Here is a 21,167-nt window from a genome sequence, read left to right on the forward strand (position 1 = left end):
ATAAGATCCAACACGCTTCTATTTCACCGGCCAGATGACAGCTCCTGCCTGCCTCTCAAACAACCCAAACCAGCAAGATGCTTCCTGGGGTTTCCCCTCTGTGATGCCAGACACACAGCCTCTCATGTCAGACATACTCTGTGAAGACTGCTCTTATGAAGCAAAAAGTACGCGCACCATTCAGGGACCTCAAAGTCACACTTCAGTGGAACACCTTGGTTGAGTCATTGCAGTGTGAAGGTCAGTCTGATTTAATGGAAGTTCTGAATTACAGGAGATTGGTACTCTGGGGTCAGTGGTGCTTTGTGGTTAGGAGGGCAGACTCTGGAGAGAGAGCTCACTGGGTTCAGAAGTGGCAGTGTGACCTTGGGTAAATAACTTATCTAGAGCCTCAGTTGCATCATCTGAAATATGGAGATTACAAGAGCACTCATCTTGTGGGGTTACTGTGAGCATAATATCTGCCACATTAAGAGTGAAATAAAGGTTAGCCACCATTACCATTACTATTATTGGTTTTATTATTCTACTATAACTGTCACTCCACAGATGTGCAGTATGGGGAGAAGAGCAGGTAGGACAACCTGAACCCTCATCTTGTATCTGCTACTAACTGCTCCTGACTGAACAAATCTCTTGATTTCTCTGGCATTTCTTTTATTGACACAAAGTTGTGGTTTAATATGACCTTAAGAATATACAAGTAAGGGCATTCAACATGACAGCTTGTGGTAGAAAGGGAAGCTCAAAACCACTACAACTTTGAACCAAGTTTCCGTGACTGTAAATCTGGACAATAAAAAAGTCATATCCAAATGGAAAACTTTCAAGTCTACACATAGAAGAGCCTCAGGTATCAGCAAATGAAAGTCTGCATTTATTAAGTGCCTACTAAGTGCACTGTTCTGTGCTAAGCATGACTGATTCATTCATTCCTTCATTTAACACATATTTACTGATCCCTTCTTCCAGGCCCTGATGGAGACAGAAAATAAAAATAAACAGACGAAAAATATTTTTAAAAATAAACAGATGAACAAGGTAATCTCAGATGGTGAAAAAAATGTGTAGAAAGTAAACCAGAGTCACATTTAGGGTCAGGGATACTGGTTACCCACAGCGACCCTAATGAGATCCCTAACAGTATTATTACTTTTTTTTTAATGCTCAGGTAATCAATGCTCAGAGTAACTTATAAATCTGATAAATTTGCACAGCTATTAATAGTCTGGACAGGGATTAGAACCTGTGTCTGCCAAGTTCAGAATCCAAAGTCTTACCCACGACACAAATTGCCTTTGTTATATGAGGGTTTGCTTAGTTAACTGTTGTGGCTAGTACAGAGTTATATACCAGGTTGGTCCCTATGATTTATATCAGATTCCAAAGCTGTTAATTCTGAGTTAAAGTGGTCGAACCAGGTGAGGCCAGACACAACCAGACTCTAGTAGTAGAATCTTCCCTGAAGGGTCACAGAGCAGCTGGGGTCATCAGCTATCTTTGTCACATAAAAGTCAGTTGGCATTTCTTTCTTTTTGTTTTTGGCCGTGCCCGCAGCATGTGGGATCTTCGTCCCCGACCAGGGATCAAACCCATGCACCCTACAGTGGAAGCGCAGAGTCTAACCACTGGACTGCCAGGGACGTCCCCAGCTGGCATTTCTAAAACAAATATTCAACTGCTTCTGTTGTGAAAATTAAAACGAGGCTGAGTTTCTTTTGAAAAGAAAAGCAAAGAAAAATATAAATCCAGAATGAACACTCCCTTCAAATATATTTCTACTCACTGTTCTTTATGCCTTTTGGTCTGGAAGAAAATTATCTCAGAAAATTTTTTTTCTGGAAAGAGAGGGGAACTTAAGTCTTCTCTTTATTGGAGGAGAAAGTGGTGGAATATATGTATTTTCAAGAAGGCAACCCAACAGGAGGTAAAAGGAAGAGAAAGAGGGGGATCTGAACTGTCAATCCATCAGCATGGGACCAGCAGGTCACAGGGCCAAGTTTTACAGGAGACTAAGGGTCTAAAAGAACAAACAATGCAAACCATGTCAGGGAAAGCAAATACACCTGAACAGATGCACATAGACCCTGATGTCCCTAAGACCACTAATATTTAATCTCTGAATGGACAGATGAAATTATCATAAAGTACATATCTGATAAAATTCCATGAAAAAGACTGGAAGCATTATGGTTTCAGAGGGGCTGGAATGAGACAGAATTCCAAGTCTGTCACTTTCTCAAGAATTCATGAACATCCCAAACCAAACAAAATGGTAGGTGTACAATGTTGAAATAGAACCCAGGCTGGCAGATAGGACTGTAGAAATAATACAAAAAAGGGACTGGACATCATTTCAACTAAATAGTAACAGCCAAAATAACAGTAGTTACCAAAGGTGCTTCACAATTGGTCTTGTTCAAAAGTTGAACCTAATTAAACATGAAGCTATACAGGGCAACACAATAGCAAATCACAGAGAGGAAAATACACTCTGCATGAGAAAGCCAAAGAAAGAAACTATCAGGAGAAGTTGAGGGCTTGGGTGTATACACTTCGAGTTATTTCCTATGACAGTCAATATGCCCCCACTAACCCATATAAGTTCATTTCCCTGAGAAACATTTAGGTTGCAATTGTCACTGATTTTCCTCCCATTAAGTTAGGTTCTGAATATGCAAATGACTTTTTATTATAATTTCATACTAAATCAGTATATCCACACAAGTCTATTTCTTACCAAGGTTCCAAAATAGAAGCAGCTGTACAATGGCAAAATTAGGACACCAAGATGAAAAGCAAAGATTACAAGAGGATAAGGGAAAAGTATGTATAGTATCTTTGGAAGCTGCTATTTCCAGGAAAAACACATATTTTCAAATACAATCAGTCCAATTAATCAGGGCTGCCAAAACTATGTGACCAGAGAAATTTCACTGGGCCAGAAAACTTTGAGAGAATATAATTACATTGGGCAATTTTACTTTTATTCACTCTAAGAAAAAAAATTTTTTCATGACCACATCCACTGTTCCTGCTTCTGATAATGGCATCCTGATAACTCTTATGGGTCTTCTCTATCCCCACTCTTTGTCCAGGTGGTTTGGGAAAAAGAAACTCTACCCCTGACTTCTGACTCCAGGGATGGGTTTGGATTCCCTCTCAAGGGGGTCAATGAAAAACAAACACATTGCCTCAGGCGACACGAGTTAGACTAGGAATGGGCACTGTCATGTGACCTACAAAAGCAGCACCGGAACTACTGAAATTCAATCCTGAGATGTGGAATTCTTGGGCTGGTAAGCATTTTCTGGATTTTGAAATTAGTAGGAACTAAACCTAGAGCAGTAGGGGTGCGGGTGGGGGTTAGGAGAGGGGTTATCTTGCCAGCAAAATGGGAGAATCTGCCTGAGAATGCAGTCCACAAACAAACAGGCAGAGCTGAGACATGGGGAAAACCTGGCACCATAATAATATTTTTGAGCTCCTGATCCAGCTGTATTTCTGGACCCTTCAGCTATACAGATGAATAACTTCCTAGTTTCCTTGGTACCCTCTGACTTGGATCTTTGAGTTGAGTCTTTTTCAAGCAAAAGAATCTTGTTGAAGATATTCATTCTCTACTTCCCATAGCATCTGGCTGCAAATACAACTTTAGCCTACAGGGAATACACCTGGAATCCCTCCTGATAATTTCAACTTTCATGAAGATGAATCAAGAGGTAGAGATCAGGAGAAGGAAAGCTTATTTTCTTCAAATGCATTTGATAAAATTCAAACCTCCCCTATGTGCATAAGGCCACTCTTACATTAGATTCTAATTAAATTGGGCCAAACTTCTTTTTTCTGGTAGATACAAAGAAAATGCACACTTAGAGTTTTAATTTGCAGCCACAGTTTCATTAATATGAATTGACGGAAGTACATGGAGATGCTAGGGTCTCTGGATCGACTGACTCAGTCTCTGAATTTCTGCAGAGACCATTTCATACGCTCTCCACTCTCCTGAAGACTACTGTCACCCTCACCTTGACCACCAAAACCTTCATCCTCAAACTGAATAGATAACTTTGTCTCCTTCAAAGATAAAAAGAAAAAGCTTCAGACAGGAACTTTCAGCTTCCCACCACCAAGTTTCCCAGAATCTATCCCATCCTCTCTTTTACTCCTCTTCCAGGAGAACAAACGTCTTTGTCTATTTCTCCACGTGTCTGTCCTCTGGGTTCATCTCTAAATATTATCAATGATCAGGTCTCTCAACTGCATGTTCCATCTCCGACTCACAACTGAATCCATCCTATCAACATTTAAACATGCTCCAGTCGATCAATTTTTATATAAAATGCTCTCTCTCAATCCAACATCCTATTTCAGCTATACCTTCTAGAACTGTCTTCACTCACTGTCTCCTTATACACCTGCTCACCATCTCAGTGTCCTCAAAGGAGAAAAGAAGGCAATGTGCACCCCCATGGGGCTCACTGTTTTAATTAAGAGACATGAACAGGTAAAATATTTTACACAGAGCCCAACAAGTAGTCAAGTCTCAACAAGTCACAGCATTATTATTCATTCATGTACAGCTGACCCTTGAACAACATGAGTTACTTACAGGCTGTTTTTTTTTTCAACAGCAAATACTACAGTCCTAGTATTAGTTGGTTGAATCCAGGGATGCAGAACCTTGGATACAAACAACTCATATAAAAAGGGCTGATTAGGGAATTCCCTGGCGGTCCAGTGGTTAGGACTCCGTGCTCTCACTGCCGAGGGCCCGGGTTCAATCCCTGGTTGGGGAACTAAGATCCCATAAGTCACGCACTGCAGCCAAAAAAGAAAAAGGGCTAACTACAAGTTATACATAGAGTTTTGACTGTGTGGAGGGTCAGCACCCCTAACCCCTGTGTTGCTCAAGGGTCAACTGTATTTAGCAAAGATTTATTGAGCAAGTCTATGTGAATGGTGTCATGTGAGATGCTTTATTATAAACACATAAAATCTAGCTTCTTCCCTCAAGCCTCTCACAGTCCAGAGGGAGAGGAAGAAAGAGAACAGAAAACACACGATTACAAGGCATGCTGATCCATTCTACAAAGTCTGGACCAAATCAATGACAATACAAGCAGAATCACTGCAGAATGCCATGCAGGCTGTGGACCACAGCAATCCAGGAGGCCACGTTCACATGGACCAGATGGGAATGACGCACCCTGAAGTTTTACAACACGGAGGTCCTGAATATAAAGGAACTGGATGGTGAACCTTGAAGTTCTGACTAGGAAGAGCAAGTTCAGTTTCAACGATTCGAGCCACCAAAGTTGGTAAATAAGGGCTCAATACTGATGATCCAAAGCCTATTCAGGACCACTCTTCTACTGGCTCTGACAGCTCTCCCCAAATTTCTTCTCTTCATTCCTTTAGGAACACCAGAAATTATGAAAGGATTCTCTACAGGTTTCTCTGCTCCAGGTGACAAAACTCCAGCATCCAAGGTGTTGTCTGGCATGAGAAAAATCTAGAAGGCTCCTTGATATACCAATGAGGATGAGTTTCTTAAAAAACCATATCTCAAATCGAAGGATTAACAGCTATTATTTTAAGAGCACAATGATCTGGGGCCTGCTAAGCCTGAATATCCTACTGGCAATCACTGATAAGACCTTGTCAACTTTGGATCCCCTTGTTGCCCCACAATTGTTTGAAGCAGAAGGCTGATTTTAAAATACTTTCCCAACCATCCTAAACCACCTCAACTAATACATTCTCATCAAGGGAACCATCTGGGTTATTTTTGAAATCCCCCTACAGCCTGCGAACTGCCTTCCCAATGTCCATTCCTCACTTCCTGTTGATCAAGTACCTTTCAACACCCAGTTAAAATTCACCAACATTTATTGTACACCCACATATAAAGATGACCAAGAACTGTCTCTCTGCCCTCATCATACCTGTTACACACTCTTCTTTCTCCATGCAAAACTATTTTTCGTCTGGGGTTTCAAGCAAGACCTAGACTCAAAATCACGTTTATTATCCATGCCAATAGATATAACTTTTATTTATATTTTGTCCAACTTTCCCTACTTTCACGATATCTGTTCCCTTAAAAATGATCGTGGCATGAGCCACATTATTTGGGACACAGAGTTCCGTTAATGCCTGGGAGGAGATGACTTACCAACTGGTTCACCAGTGCCCTAAAAGAATGCAATTGCATTACATGGGTAAATGATTTACTCCTGGGGAATATTTTATCCTTTCTGATTCATCACAAGGTCAATTGTAGCCTTACTTCTGTCCCATTTTTCAACATTAGATGCATTTATCAGCTGCATGCTTAATTATCTAAGACTCCAATTCAGCACCTATAGCTATATTATCTCATCCGTTTGGAAATGACGTTGAGTGCAACTTACTCTGGCTCAATGTCCTTTTACCCACCGTACATGTGCTATCCTTGTCTACGTCCAATCGATACACTCTCATTTGGCTAGCAAAGGATAGGGTCTTTGACCACAACTTCTGAAAGATCTCTGAAGTTTTGCGGGAACAGGCTAAGGGGACAATAGGTATGGATACAGTGAGCCCTTTTAGTCCATATGCCTATGACTTCCAACTGCCAGTACACAGATACTCAACTCACCATCCCAGTGGATGTCTAATGTCCAAAACTAAACTTTTGATTTCTCCCCCAGAAACATACTTCTCCCAGTCTTCCCTTTCTTAACTGAAGACAATTTCATTCTTGCAGTTGCTCAGGCCAAAAACTTTGGCATCATCCTTGACACCTCTCTTTGTCTCCTAACTCATACCCAATTCTAAGGAAACACCGCCTTCAAGATATGTAAGAACTGGGTCACTCCTCACCATTTTCACTGCAACAAGCCTGGTCAAGTCATAATCATTTCTCACCTGAATTTACTACAGCATCTCTCCGCTTTCACACTTTACCCCTCTCAAGAGAGGCCAAAGTGACTCCTATAAACTATGTCAGATCCTGACCTCTGCTGAGATCTCGCCAGTGGTTCCCATCATGGTCAGAGAAAAGCCCAAGGTGTCTACTTCTGCCTCTAAGGCCCATTGTCTCTGACCCCTCCCCTCCCTGACCTCATCTCCTTCTGTTCCCGCCCTCATTCACTCTGTCCCAACCACACTGGCCTCCCTGCACTTTCTCAACCAGTCAGGCATCCCACCTGGGAGCCTTTGCCTGGGGCTCCCTCTGCCAGTGATGCTCTTCCAGATGAATCACAGGGTAGTTTACACACGTACTTCCCTCCCCTCCTTCAAATGTCACCTTCTCAATGTGGCCTATCCCGACCCTCACTATTTAAAACTGCACCCCTTCCTGCCAGCATCTCAGCACTTCTGATCCCCCTTATCAGCTACTTTTTTCAAAGCACAGATCCCCTTCTGACATTCGATGCATATACTTATGATGTTTATTATTTACTGCCCATCTCTCCCTGTGCAGGAGGAACTTTCATCTCTGTTCACTGATGTGCCCCCATGTGCTTAAGGGCTACCCCAAATAAACACACTAGTGCACAATGAATGCCTGTTGAATGGATGAATAACTAGCTGGGGATGGTCACTGTAATATCTGTTTCCTATTTTTTATCTAGCCTGACAAAAGACAAAGCAGACGCAAGCAGACACCATCCTAATACAGAGATCAAATTCTTTTTCATTTTAATCCTACCAGTTAAGTGATTAACTTAGGCCTAAGGTTTTCTGTTTTATAGTGACATCTACAGTCATTGCATACCCTGGTCTATGTAGAAAACTGCCCTCAATGAGAGGCAATGTCTGTGCTCTGTGCTTAAAATAAAATTGAGGTCTGGGAAAAAAAAAAAATGGAGGGGGGACCACTTTCTAAAGTCTTCTCTCACTCTTCTAGCTCAAGCAAATAAGAACTCTAGGAACAACTCTGGAATTTTCTATCTCATTTGTTTTTCATTACTTTTTAGTAAGGTATAGGGATATCATTATTCTCAGTCACCCGAGGTGATTCCAATATTGATTTTGAGATTTTTCCAGCCATTCTATAGAATGCATATCATTTATAAGGTTCTACTTTACTTCTGTGGGTATATTTGCATTCTGAATGTTTTAGACTCTCCAGATGATAATATCCTATGAAATATGAGAGCATCCCTTTGAGTTTTGATAATCCCTACCTCCAGCACAAGCTCAAGACCATATTATTTCTTTTTCCATTTTGGTTTAATTCAAACGAAACAGGATTTTTTTTTTTTTTTTTACAGTCATCCAGTGTTGAAAAAACATTGAAAAAGTTAGTTGTTGAAGCCTATTTATCTATGCAAATATTCCCACCAAATACCCCCAAATTCTATCCTCTTGAATAAATTTCATACCAGCACGGGAGGCTTAACTCTAGACTTATTTTCTAGGATGAAATTTTTTAAATGCGTGTTTCTATATAGATAGATTTTTTTTTTTTTTTGGCTGCACCGCAGCTTGTGGGATCTTAGTTGCCCAACCAGGGATAGAACCTGGGCTCTAGGCATTGAGAATGCAGAGTCCTAACCACTGGACCACCAGGTAATTCCCAAATGCATCTTTCTAAAATGTCATTCACCTTATAGTTAAAAAATTGGCTCATATTTTCAGGAAATGGGATGAAGAAGGAACAATATATAAGGATAAAATGATCCCAAAACATAGAGCAATCCTCTCCTCTAATCCAAAGATTACAAATTCAAAAGGCTTCAAGGACCAAAAGGGTAACATAAACAAGTAAAATGGCCTGATAATACACAGTAGGGAGTGGCAGGGACTGTGGCAAAGTGAAGACTCCAAACATGGTCAGTGTTGCCAAATTTTGTATTTGTGTATGATTTTTTTTAAGAGAAGCCAGAAACCTGGATTTTTCAGAGCAATTTCACACTATGTGTGCCTAACATAACACGTCTAGGCCACAAGACTAGAAACTCTGCTCTAAATTGGCATTGTCAAATGTTTAGTACCTAATAGAATTCACAGTGTTCTCCTATACCTTCCAGTTTTTGAAGGACAGCTCAACTATATTTCACAGATAGTAAAAGTCTCCAGTTGTTGTTCCCTGATTCCTAGTTGTTAGTAGGCTCTTGCCGGTAAGTGTTTCTTTCAACCAGTGTAGACTGCTAATATGCCAACATAGGTACTGCGGCAGGAACCCAAGCAAAAGTAAACACAAACTGCTATCATAGAGACTATCTATATGCTGCCTTTAAAATCCTTGCAGTTATCACCCTACAATCTTCTATCTCTGGGAATCCCGTCACAAATACATCTGACCAGAAGCCTGAAGAGACCCTGGATCCCACATTGGGGAACCCCTTGCTTGGACCACTGGCTTTGATTAATTTCCATCCCAAGCCTTCCCGGTTTTTCTCACTTCATAGCGCATCCGTTACTATGGAAACAAGTACCAAAGACTAGGGCAGAACTGAATGAAATCCCAGCTTTCAGTATAAAAATCAATTGATGTTCAAGCAGGGGTCACATCACCAACCAAGAATATCCATACCAGGTTTGAGACAATGGAGCAGTAGTGTAAGTTGCATCTAGTAATCAAATAATTATTCTTAATGTTTTTCAAGAAGCTCAGTTTATTTACGCTATTGTTGGAAAACTGGCTCCTAGCTTATGGTTTGCTTTATTACCGTATTTAGAATGTCTACTTTATAACCATATCCAATATTAGAGTTTGTCTCTAACCAGAAACAGAGAGCATTAATCTTTCCTTCCATGTGTCTTTCTTTTACAGAAAGTAGAAAACAATTACTAGCATACAACTTTTTCTTTTTCTTTTCTTTTCTTTTTTTTTTTTTAAGGAAATGTATTAGATCAGATCATTGCTAGGTTCCATTCCAGAATTTTAAATCGTGGAATTACTCTTTTGCATTTGGATTCATTTTTTAGCCTAGGTAACATCCATTCATCCACAAACTCAAAAAGACCTGACCTATGTATGTATGCATAAAGCTAGGTGCTAGGGACACAAAGTCGAAGAAACAAGGTATCTTCTTTGGAGTTCTCAGTCTAGTACAAGAAGGGAATAAAGTTAGAAAACATCTGCAAAAACATTCTAATGAGTGCTTTGAGAGGTTTCCCAGAACCATGTGGAAGAATTTGGAAGGGGAGGGGGATAGCTGGTAGGAAATTTTCAATGAGAAGCTGATCATCAGAGGATAAGATGTTCATTTTGGGGTGGGAATGAAGACAAAGACCAGATCGGAAGCTGATACCATGTCTAATTGAGAGATGCCATGCGGAGTGACAGTGGGGCCAGAGAAGGGCATGTTCAAGAAAGTTAAGTTGATGAGATCTAAGGACTCCTTCGGTGTGAGGAGAAGGGAGAATAGAGCCAGCTTGGAGCAGTAAGACAGGACACAATTTGGAGGTAGCTGTTATCTTCAAAACTCTCATAAAGGGCAAAACAAACTACTTTAACTCAAGTTATAAATAATTGTTCTTCAAATACTACTGGAAAAATCTTTTTGTTTCCATATCTCTAAAATCTAGAGAAGAAGGAACATTGTCCTAAAAACCACACAGGAAGAAAGCCCTACATTCAGTTTCTGTAAGATTTTCTTCGCTTTAACTCCCCTCCTCCATCAGTGTTTACATTTTTAGAGGTTAAATTATACCCACGTAGCAACTGCTCCTACTTTGGAGGAAGAAGCTTTCTTTGAAACAAATCAAGTATAAGTTTTCTACTCTTTCCTTCCAAGAAGCTCTCTTCCTGGGTCAGTAAACTGCAGTGGGGCTAAATTTGGTAAGGGGGCAATTCAGTTGACAGTAAAGAACAATTAGCTGGGAAGTACATTTGCATGACACAAATGACTATCCTTAAAAGCAAAGGTATCATGTTCCATCTAGAAAATAGCTAGAGTTTCTTAAATAGCATGTCAAGCTTGAATGTGAATTTGAATTGAGAAGTGCAGCTAACAACTGCTGACTCTATCACAGAACTATTTGCGATTGAAGGTGTGAGTGACGGAGCTCTCCCCCATCCTCCCTCCGTCTGTAATTTATTAAAAGAGTGATGGAAGCAATAATGTTGGGATAAAGTCATCTTGATTCAGTGGGACAGTGATGTAATGGAGGCTTAGGGATATGAACTGTGCTTTATAGGAAAGACAAAGGGACTCTTCATTGCCAATTTACCTTCAACACCAATGACGCAAATGGCAATTTCCTTGAAAACTGTTAGAGGGAATCCCATAACTGACATCTATTTTAAAATGTAAATTAAATTTGTTTTTTACACATGCAACCAAAGATTGATTTCTGGTTTTGATCATACGGTTAATCATAATACTGAACACATCAAGGCAGTGAATGCCTTTCCCTTTTCTTTTCCTGAGGAAATTTACATGAACCGAAATGCAAAATCAGAGGATTTGAGAGTCAAAGAGGGTTGATTAATCCAGCGATTCTTAAATTATTGAAGGTTCAAGGACTCCAAACAAAACTTCTTATCTACTGAGTTGCCATATGCAACAGTCTATAAGGACACTGGATTCAGATGAGTCAGGGTTTGACTCCTCTGCATGACATTTTGCCTTGAGTAACCTACTTTATAGAGCTCTTATGATGATTAATTAAGATACACAGGTAGGGACTTCCCTGATGGTGCAGTGGTTAAGACTTCGCCTTTCAATGCAGGGGGTACGGGTGTGATCTCTGGTCAGGGAGCTAAGATCCCATGTGCCTCATGGCCAAAAAAACCCCAAAAAAACAAAAACATTAAAAAAAAACAGAAGCAATATTGTAACAAATTCAATAAAGACTTTAAAAATGGCCCACATCAAAAAAAAAAAAATCTTAAAAGATACACAGGTAAAATACTTGGATGAGGCCTTAACACATCTTGCTCAACATGTTAGCTATAATCACAGGAGTGCAAGCTACTTTTCTTATAATCTACATTGCTGCTGCATGAGTAGCAAATTGTGTGTGTGTTTGTGTACGTTGAGTGCATAACTGAATGTGACCTTTTTAAAACAGTTACCCGAGCAGGCCCAGTCCTAACATTTGAGAGGGCAACAGCACCAATGGAGTCTTAATGACTATATATCTAAATATTTAAATATGATAAATCAAGCTAAAAATTGTTAAATAGGTTCTATCCACCTAGCCTGATAAATATGCCTCCAAAACAACCTAGAAGCCAGGTTTAAACTTAGAAGACTGGAGTGTGATGAATTGGGAGATTGGGATTGACATATATACACTAATATGTATAAAATAGATAACTAATAAGAACCTGCTGTATAAAAAAATAAAATTAAAAAAAAAACTTAGAAGACTGGAATCCCAGAACGTGGCTAAGTAAGTGGATCCAGTCTCCCACCCTGCCACCTTGCTCTTTCTGCCCTGGACTTGAGGTCCTGGGTGTGGACTATGAGCTCCATCCACACCTCCCACTAATAAACAGTCTTTCCTTGACCCGCCTTGGGCCCCGGAGCCTCATGAGAGGGCAAGTCCAATGTCCCAGGTATGCAAAGCAGGGCACAGTGGGGGCCAAGGTAGCACATGGGCTCTGAGTGGTGCAGGAGGGCTTGGCTGGAAAGGTACCCACCCAGAGGCTGAAGAACACAGCAGGTGAGCTCTTTACGAGGCAGTATCCAGGGGCCCCTCTTGGTTAATTTAAGATTTCCTCTGTCCTGTTTTTAGTGCAATTAAAGAATAATTACCTTTTTTTTTTGCTTTCCATTTGCAAGTCTTCTTTCCTAAGGGAAAAGTTTATAAACAGTTATAAAAGCAATGTGAACCTGAGAATAACCTGAACAACCACAGACATTTCCTATTTATGATGAGACTGATCTATGGGTGATTTTTTAGTATTACAAATCAAAAGTTACTTGAGCTCAGAGCCCAGTATTCACAGTGGACTAAACTCAAACATGACTATAGGACTTGCTCAGTGTAGGATAATTCAGAATAAAAAGAAGCCTGGACTTGTGCTGGGGCCCCATCCATTTCCAAACTATATCTCTTGCTTCCCCTAAACTGTTTCTTTCAGGTCATCCTTTCACTGGCTGTGGTCTCACCTGAGAATGGTGTCTTCCCTTCAAAAATCCTGTCCATACGTGAAGATCAAGTCTGAAAAGCCAGCTTCTTCAGGACATGTGCTGCTAACTCCAGGAGAAAATAGCATCTCCTGTGTGGGGCACCATCGTGCACACTGTACCACAAACCTTGAGTTCCTTGTGATTCTACATCTCAGCAGATGTTCCCTCTGAGGGGGGAGGTGGGGATGCCTGCTATTCAACCCTGTTGGTCCCCAAGTCCTGGGCTAATGAACATTTTTATTCTTTTTGTTTGGTCTGGCTTGGGTTTGGTTGTTTAGCACCCATACCGTCTTTTTTGGTTCTCTCATTGGAAAAAGGGTCATGGGACTGCGAGTCAAGGTGCCTTCCCCTCCCTGATGCCAAGTGAACTGGGGGATGGGGTGGGGGGAAGCTCCAAGTACAAAAACCGGTGGCCTGGGGCCTAGCCTGGGCAAACTGTTCTTGTTTGGAGCCTGTTTCTCTAGTCCATGATATCTAGACTCTAGAGCTGGCTAGGCTCTGGTTTGCTTCCAAGCCTGTTTTTTGCTGGTGGTGGTGGTTTGTGGGGACATCCCCGTTCCTGGCAATTCTTTTAGCTATCTGATAGCCTTCTAGTAAATTCTTTTTGCTCCAGTTACAGAGTTTCTTTCACTTGCATGCAAACTAAGAGTCATTGCTGACACACTTGGCAGAGCCCCTGACATAAGACATAATCAATGAATGTCACATAAATGAATCCTTATAGCCTAAATGTATATCGTTGCCATATTTGTAAAACAGTGGGTGTTTTTTTCTAACTCACAATATGTTATCATGGACTAAATTTTGAAAAATTCAGAAAGGTATAAAAAATATAAGCCATCCATATTTCTACTGCCCAGACAATGCCTAACTTTGTTTTTTTTCCAGTTTTTATATGCCTATCTGTGATATTTCTGATACACATATCATTGTAATGCAGTAGTGCATTTGGTTAATTCCAGTTAAAATTGTTGTGAAGGTTGTTCCTTGTTATTACATAATCTTTGAAATGATCACTTTTAATATGTGCCATAGTCTATCACTTGGGGGACTTTAAAATACCTTTAACCCATCCCCAATTTTTTTTTTTAATAAATTTTATTTATTTATTTATTTTTGGCTGCGTTGGGTCTTTGTTGCTGCGCACGGGCTTTCTCTAGTTGCAGCAAGAGGGGGATACTCTTCGTTATGGTGCGTGGGCTTCTCATTGTGGTGGCTTCTCTTGTTGTGGAACACAGGCTCTAGGTGCACGGGCTTCAGTAGTTGTGGCACGTGGGCTCAGGAGTTGTGGCTCACAGGCTCTAGAGCACAGGCTCAGTAGTTGTGGCGCACGGGCTTAGTTGCTCCGCGGCATGTGGGAATCTTCCTGGACCAGGGCTCGAACCTGTGTCCCCTGCATTGGCACGTGGATTCTTAACCACTGCGCCACTAGGAAAGTCCCCACCCCCAATTTTTATATAGATTGTATTCAAATTTTTTATTATTTTAGAATATTATAACAAACAATCCTCCATGTAAGTTTTTGTCTGCATCTACTTCCTTAGCAAAAACTAAAAGAAGAAGCCAGAGAACCAGTGTGTCAAGTAATCTGAACTTTTAAAAGCTTTTGACATATATTTTTAAATTGTTCTCCAAAAAGGTTGTATTATGTAATCCTTCCACCAGTAGTAATGTGAATGTCCTTCTCACTGTATCCTTGCCAGTACTGAGTATTTTATTTATTTTTATTTATATATACATATATACATTTTGCTGGTTTAATCCATGAAACATGGCATCTCATTTTTGTTTTAATTTCTATTTCTGTGATTAATTGTAAGAATATTTATTAAATATGTATATTAGCCTTTTTATTTCTTCCTTTTTAATTATTCAGATATTTGGGCAATTCTATTGGGTGTTATTTTCTACTTACTGATATCTAAGAGTTCTTCGGCGTGATTATTATATTAACTGTTCTGTCATGCTCAGAGACAGAAAATATTTTTCTCCATGATTATTTTTTGCTTTAAACTGTATTTTTTTGCATGCAAAAGTTTAAAATATATTCAAATCTATCTTTTGCTTTATGAGTCGTTCCATTAATTTTATATTAAAAAGTCACTGCCCTAAAATTATTAAATATTTTTTCTGGCTTTCTCACCTGGCAGATAAACTTTCCAATTTGGAAAGTTAGTCTAGTGAGTCATGTAAACAGAGGTTCTTAGTTGAATGTTTTCTATATACTTAGCCAATTTCCTTGACTCTTTGGTCAAATATTCCTGTTTCAAAATGCTTTCTCCATCAAGTTCTGTTTCTGAAAACTACCTGAGTCTATTTCTAGACTATTCTATTCCATTGAGCTATCTATTGATTTTTACACCAGTACTACTCTGCTATAATGATTGTAGTTCAATGATCAGATTTATTTTTCCTTCTGGAAGGGCAACTCACCCCAATCTCCATATATATTCTTTTGCAAAGTTTTCTTGACTAATGTCATACAATTATTCTTCCAGATGAATGTTAGAATCATTTTCACAAATTTTCCCAAATCCCAATGCAATAAAACTATACAATTGATGGTGGAAAAATAACCATATCATAATATCTATCTTTCTATCCAAGAATAAGGCATGTTTTCATTTGTTTGTTTCTTATTTTATGTGTCTGGGTAAAATTTTATAGCTTTCCTACATGAGTCCTTAGATATTTTTTTCCAAGTATTGATATTTTATGTACATTTCCTATTCTTCTTAGATAATATATATTTTTGTGGATTCATGAACAGAGTCATTTTCTACTGTATTTTTAGTTGGTAAATACTGGCATTTGAGGTAATCCTTGATCTCTGAACATGTATTTTATAACCAACCACCTTACTGACCTCTCTTATTAGTTTCTTTAGGTTTTAGTTGACTCAACTGTATATCCATTGCTTTTAAACAAGATCAAGATACAGTGTCTGATTTCCTCCTTGCTTAGGTAAAAAGTAATACATAAGCATATGCATTAAATGATACTTTTATTTATTTTTACAAATCACCTATTATGCAACTACTAAAATGACATGAAATTGAGGCCACCCTAGAAATCCAAAATATAACCTGTGTTCCCGTGTTGAACCACCTTCATTTCCCTCAGGTACTCAGTCTTGCTATTCAAAACTACCAGAAAGGGCTCTAAATGAGAGAGATTAAGTCAATTCTCACTTGGATTAAACAGGACAGATAAAACATTTCAGCTGGTGATTAAGAATTCTGACAATTGTGGAAGACAAAGAAACACACCAGGAACCTGTTTTCACATAAAGAGCAATTTGGCTCCTATTTTTAACCCCCGAGACAATAGGCAGGATAATTTTTAAAGTAGAGCAGAGTCCACCTAGATATGTTCAGAAAGCAACTGCGTGCACTTCTATATATGAGCAGATTCTTTTTTCCCCAGAGAAGCATAGGTTTCCTATTTTGAAAGATCAGGATAATAGTATTTAATTACTAATTCATCAAATATTTGTTGTGCATCTAATTTGGGTTCTGTATTATTGGGAAAGACTGGAGAGCCATCTGTAGTAATGAGTAGGAATAGGGATGAAAGAGAACCTGGCATATAACAAAAGCTCAATATATTATTAATTATTATTATTACACATCAGGATTATTTATTGTTACTGTTAATCTCTAGAAGGCTAAAAGTCTGGTTCACCACTGTCTTCCTAGGGCCTAGCATGGAAAATGTAAATGTCTAACAAATATTTGGGAAATTTGGTTGACTGACGTTTTCACAAAAGCCTCAGTTGCCAGAAAATATTTTGACTCAATTCTTAACTTCCCACTTAAAATCAGTTCTTCAAAGATGCATTTGTTAAAGCCAAGAAAAAGTCAGAATGAGATTCTAAATTGCCCTTTTTATATAAGTAGTAAAGAAAAAAGTTTCTAAAAAATCATATCTTTAAATTGGCACAGAAAAATGCTGTGATGAAGAGTATTCATTCCTTTACTCATTCACCATTTATTAAGCATCTTCTACATGAAAGACACAAAAGGCCATCACAGAGCTTACAGACATTAAATGAATAGCCAAACAAATAAATAGGAAACTGCAAATTGAGGTAAGTGCTATGGAAGAAAAGTAGAAAGGTGATGATAGATTTGGGTTGGTGAGGAAAGGAGATCAAGGAGGCCCAAAGGGGGAGTACAGCTTGGACTGGCAAAGTATAGGGGAAAGTGCTTGGGATGTTCAAGAAACAGATCAGTATGACAGGAGTCATAGAAGAAGAAGAAGAGATGCCCAAGATGAGGCCAGCAAAGTCCCCAACGCTCCAAGAGTCTCTGGAAACTGTCCCAGGTACATGAATGCATCTTATGCAGGGGACTGACATGATTCTATCTGTTCTGGATAAAGGATTGGAGGGGCCAAGCAGAGAACCAGGAGTCTTGTTAGAAAGTTATACTAGTGGACCAAGTGAGAGATGATGACAACTTGAAGTTTGACAGTGGTGGCAGTGGGGATGGAAAGAAAAATCTATCAAGATTTTAGAGATATACGTAGAAGACAGAATTTGCAAGAATTTATGATAGTTTTTGATATGGAGGACAAAGGGAATAGAGGTATCAGAGATGATTCTTGAGTTTCTGGCAACTCCATGGACAGTGGTGCCATTTACCAGGATAAGAAAGATTAGAAAGGTGTTAAGATTGGGGTATTTTTGTTACTGCTGTTATTTTTATTGTTTAATATGGTTTTCTGCTCTTTGTTTGCATTGTGTTGGTGGGGTAGCAAAAAGGGAGGAAGGCAAACATTAACAAATCCATTTGGGACAGGGTATGTCAGGTATGTTACCTGTACAGGATTGAAACCCTGGACTGACTTGGTTTCCAGACAAGTGACATTTGTATAAATGAGATACCTTTGAATGCTGCTCTTCCCTACCATGTTTGGGTATATAAAACCTCAAACATGTTAGCTGAATTAAATAAGCTTTAAAGTCTTTTCTGAACCCATACTATTTTACGTTTACATCCTGCTGGTAGGCTGACATAATACTAATACTGTCATTAAATATAGATCATAGGGTGTACCAGGCTGAATGGTGTCCCCCCAAAATTCATACCTAACCGGAACCTAAAAATGTGACCTGATTAGGAAATAGGGTCTTTGCAGATGTAATCAAGTTAAGATGAGGTCACACCAAATTAGGGGGGTCCTAAATCCAATATGAATCCAATACGAATGGTGTCCTTATTTACAGAAGGGGGAACTCCACCATGTGAAGATGGAGGCAGAAATTAGAGTTATGCTGTCACAAATCAAGGAATACCTGCGTCTGCCAGAAGCTGGGGGAAGCCAGAGAGGATCCTCCTCTTGAGGCTTCCGAGAGAGTATGGCCTTGCCTAAACCTTGCTTATGGACTTGTAGTCTCCAGAACCGTGAGAGGATAAATTTCTGCCGTTTTAAACCCTCTAGTTTTTGGTAATTTGTTATGGCAGCCTCAGGAAACTAATACAGTTAGGAAGATTAAATGAGATCACATGTTTGAACTTGTCTAGCTTAATACAGGGCACAAAGTACGGGCTAAACACACCTCCATTTCCCTTCCTCTTATAACGATCACCACCATTGGTTGTGGTTTAGATTATGAGTAATCCACACACCTACCCATTTAGGTCTTAAGGTTAAGTCTTACTAGTTCTAGACTTGTTTTACAGATGAGGAAACGGAGGCTTGGGAAAGTTAAATAGCTTGCCTAAGATCACAAAGCTAAATATGAAAGCGTCAGAGCTCAAACTCAGCTGTCTCATCACCAAGGTGACTAGACAGCCTAGAACACCTGCCTCTTACACCTGCAACATTTTAGCAAAATAGCAAAGTGAAGGAGTGGGGGGAGGCATAGTCAAACTGTTTTCAGTGCCTGCAATTAAAACTCATATTTGTTAACGAAACAACAATTTCAGGGACCTAGTACAATCAATCTCTACCCATTCACAGAGGAGCACAGAAACCGTCATTCTAAGAGCAATTATATCAATGAATTTGCCATCAACTTCTACTGCTTCCATTAGCAGTGCTTCTGCTTTGCACATATGTATTCCAAGTCAAGGTATTATCATCAGACTGGACATTTATGGCTTTAATTTAATTAAGTGCATTTTCTTCTAGCATCTCCCATTTCATTTTGATGATACTCTAACTCATTCTTGCCACCTAAGGAGCCCATAAAAATAAATACTGTAAGTCTGGAGGGAAGTGTCTCTAAACTTGAGATGTCGCAGATGTCCATCCTTTAAATTATAAAGCAAAAAATAAAAGCATATTCTAAATTTACCTTCCCTCCCTAACTCAGTGAGTTGTAGGGCTGAATAAAACAGACATACAAATGTAAGGTGCAGAGCTGTTATTATGGAGTGTCAATTTCGTAGAATTCTAGTGTAGGAGGGACTTCTAAAGAGTGGTCTAGTCCTTCTGCACTCAGGTAACATAGTATCTACCTAACCCCAGAAAGGAAAAGGATGAACTGACAGGTTTTGTGAGTTACCTAAGACCCTATGCCTATTTCTTGGTCGAACCCTGTGGAATGCCAGGTTTCCTGATTTCCCCAAAAGTGTATTCTGCCTTCCAAAGCTGTCATTAACTATTAACGATGACACTTTCCTCTGGCTTTGTGCCAACTTTTCTTTTTTTAAAATTAATTTGGCCTTAAAAAAAAAAAAAAAGACCACCATAGAAACCCCCAATGCTTCAAATTCCCTTAATTGATACCTAATGCTGAATTGCCTCGCGTCCCAGGTTTAAAGCTCCAGATACACACACATGCGTTTAAGAAAGGCGAACATGCTTCTCCTTCAAACTGGGCACAGATGATCTCTGGACTTTTCAAGTTTACCCTCCAGGAGGCCGACATCGCAGAAAATTTTGACAAGAGTTTGGATCCGAGATTCTCTTGCACGCTTTGTCCACACCCGTGCCTACGAGCAGAAGTTCTCTCTCTCCATTACAACCCACCACGCGCACACACGCATACACCAAGGCAAGTAACAAAGGAGAACACAGCCCCATAAAGCCTCAGCTACTGCATCCTCTAGTCTACACCTGCCAAGAGACAAAAACCAAACGGGAATCCTGCCCTGGCAATATGTCCAACACTTCTCGGGGGAAGCAGGCACCGTGGCACCCCCCCGGGCGTGAGCGGCTGTATACACAAAGAACTGGTGCTGGGCTTGCCAGCTGTCCGGGGGACCAGTGCACTCCCAGGACTGGAATCCGGGGTTCTCCCCCACGCCCTCCTGCCCAGCAGAAAAGAACTACCCTTTATTTGACCCACAGAGAGCCCAGGCTGGATGGCAGCGCATGGGTGTGGGGGGCGGGGGGGCGTCCCCGGATCCTTTTCCTCCAGCCAGCCGGTCCCCAGCCTTTGGCATCTCCTAGGAGATGCACAATTGCGCGCTGTCACAGACGTCCGTTTCTCATCCTCTCCCGGCAAACCAAGATGCCCGGGTCCCAGCCGTGCGCATCCCCGCAAGCGCCCCTCCCCGCGCCCGTATCCACCCAGGCAGCCCCGCCAGGCGCGCCTGCCTACCTGGTCGCTGGCTGTCAGCGCAGCGGCGGTGCCTCATCCCCTTCTCCTCCTCGGCTGCTACAATGCTCGGAGCGCCATGTTCCGGGTCTCCCCGGGCGCACGCCGGGCAACTACTACGGGCAGGGTAGGGGCAAGGGGGGCGGGGGCCAGCGGGAGGGGGTGGGAGGCTAAGCCAAAGCTTTCTACTCTCCACGCCAGCTTCCCCCAGCTACTGAGCATGCCCAGCTGCCCGGCTTAGCCCTAGGAGGACTTTCCAGGAGCGCACGCAGCTGTTCCGGGTTTTCGTGGCAGCCGGCTGGAGGCAGGCGGTAGCAGCTGCGGGGTGTGGGGGTGGAGAGGGGTCGGGGGGGGAGGGTCGGGGGAGTGTCTCCACGTCGCGGAGCTCCGAGCTGGAGAAAGCCGCCTTTCGCCCATCCGCTCACACTTTGCCTCTGCCCTCCTCGGCCCGGCAGCTCCTGCACGCCTCCTCCCCACACACTCCGGGTTTGCAGAAATTTTGTGCAGGACCAAAGCGGGTCTGAGCTATGCTT

At 40.8% G+C, this 21,167-nt stretch overlaps 1 protein-coding gene across 1 annotated transcript in view; it reads right to left on the reverse strand.

Annotated features, from left to right (window-relative positions):
- PAK5 (p21 (RAC1) activated kinase 5) overlaps window positions 1-20,748 on the reverse strand; it is a 314,636-nt gene extending 293,888 nt beyond the window's left edge. Inside the window, exon 1 of the mRNA XM_036824177.1 lies at window positions 20,638-20,748. The gene's annotated coding sequence lies outside the window, so the exon portion shown is untranslated. The remainder of the gene's footprint in view (window positions 1-20,637) is intronic.
- Window positions 20,749-21,167: the final 419 nt, after the last annotated feature.

This window comes from Balaenoptera musculus, chromosome 15, assembly GCF_009873245.2.
Source record: "Balaenoptera musculus isolate JJ_BM4_2016_0621 chromosome 15, mBalMus1.pri.v3, whole genome shotgun sequence".
NCBI lineage: Eukaryota > Metazoa > Chordata > Mammalia > Artiodactyla > Balaenopteridae > Balaenoptera > Balaenoptera musculus.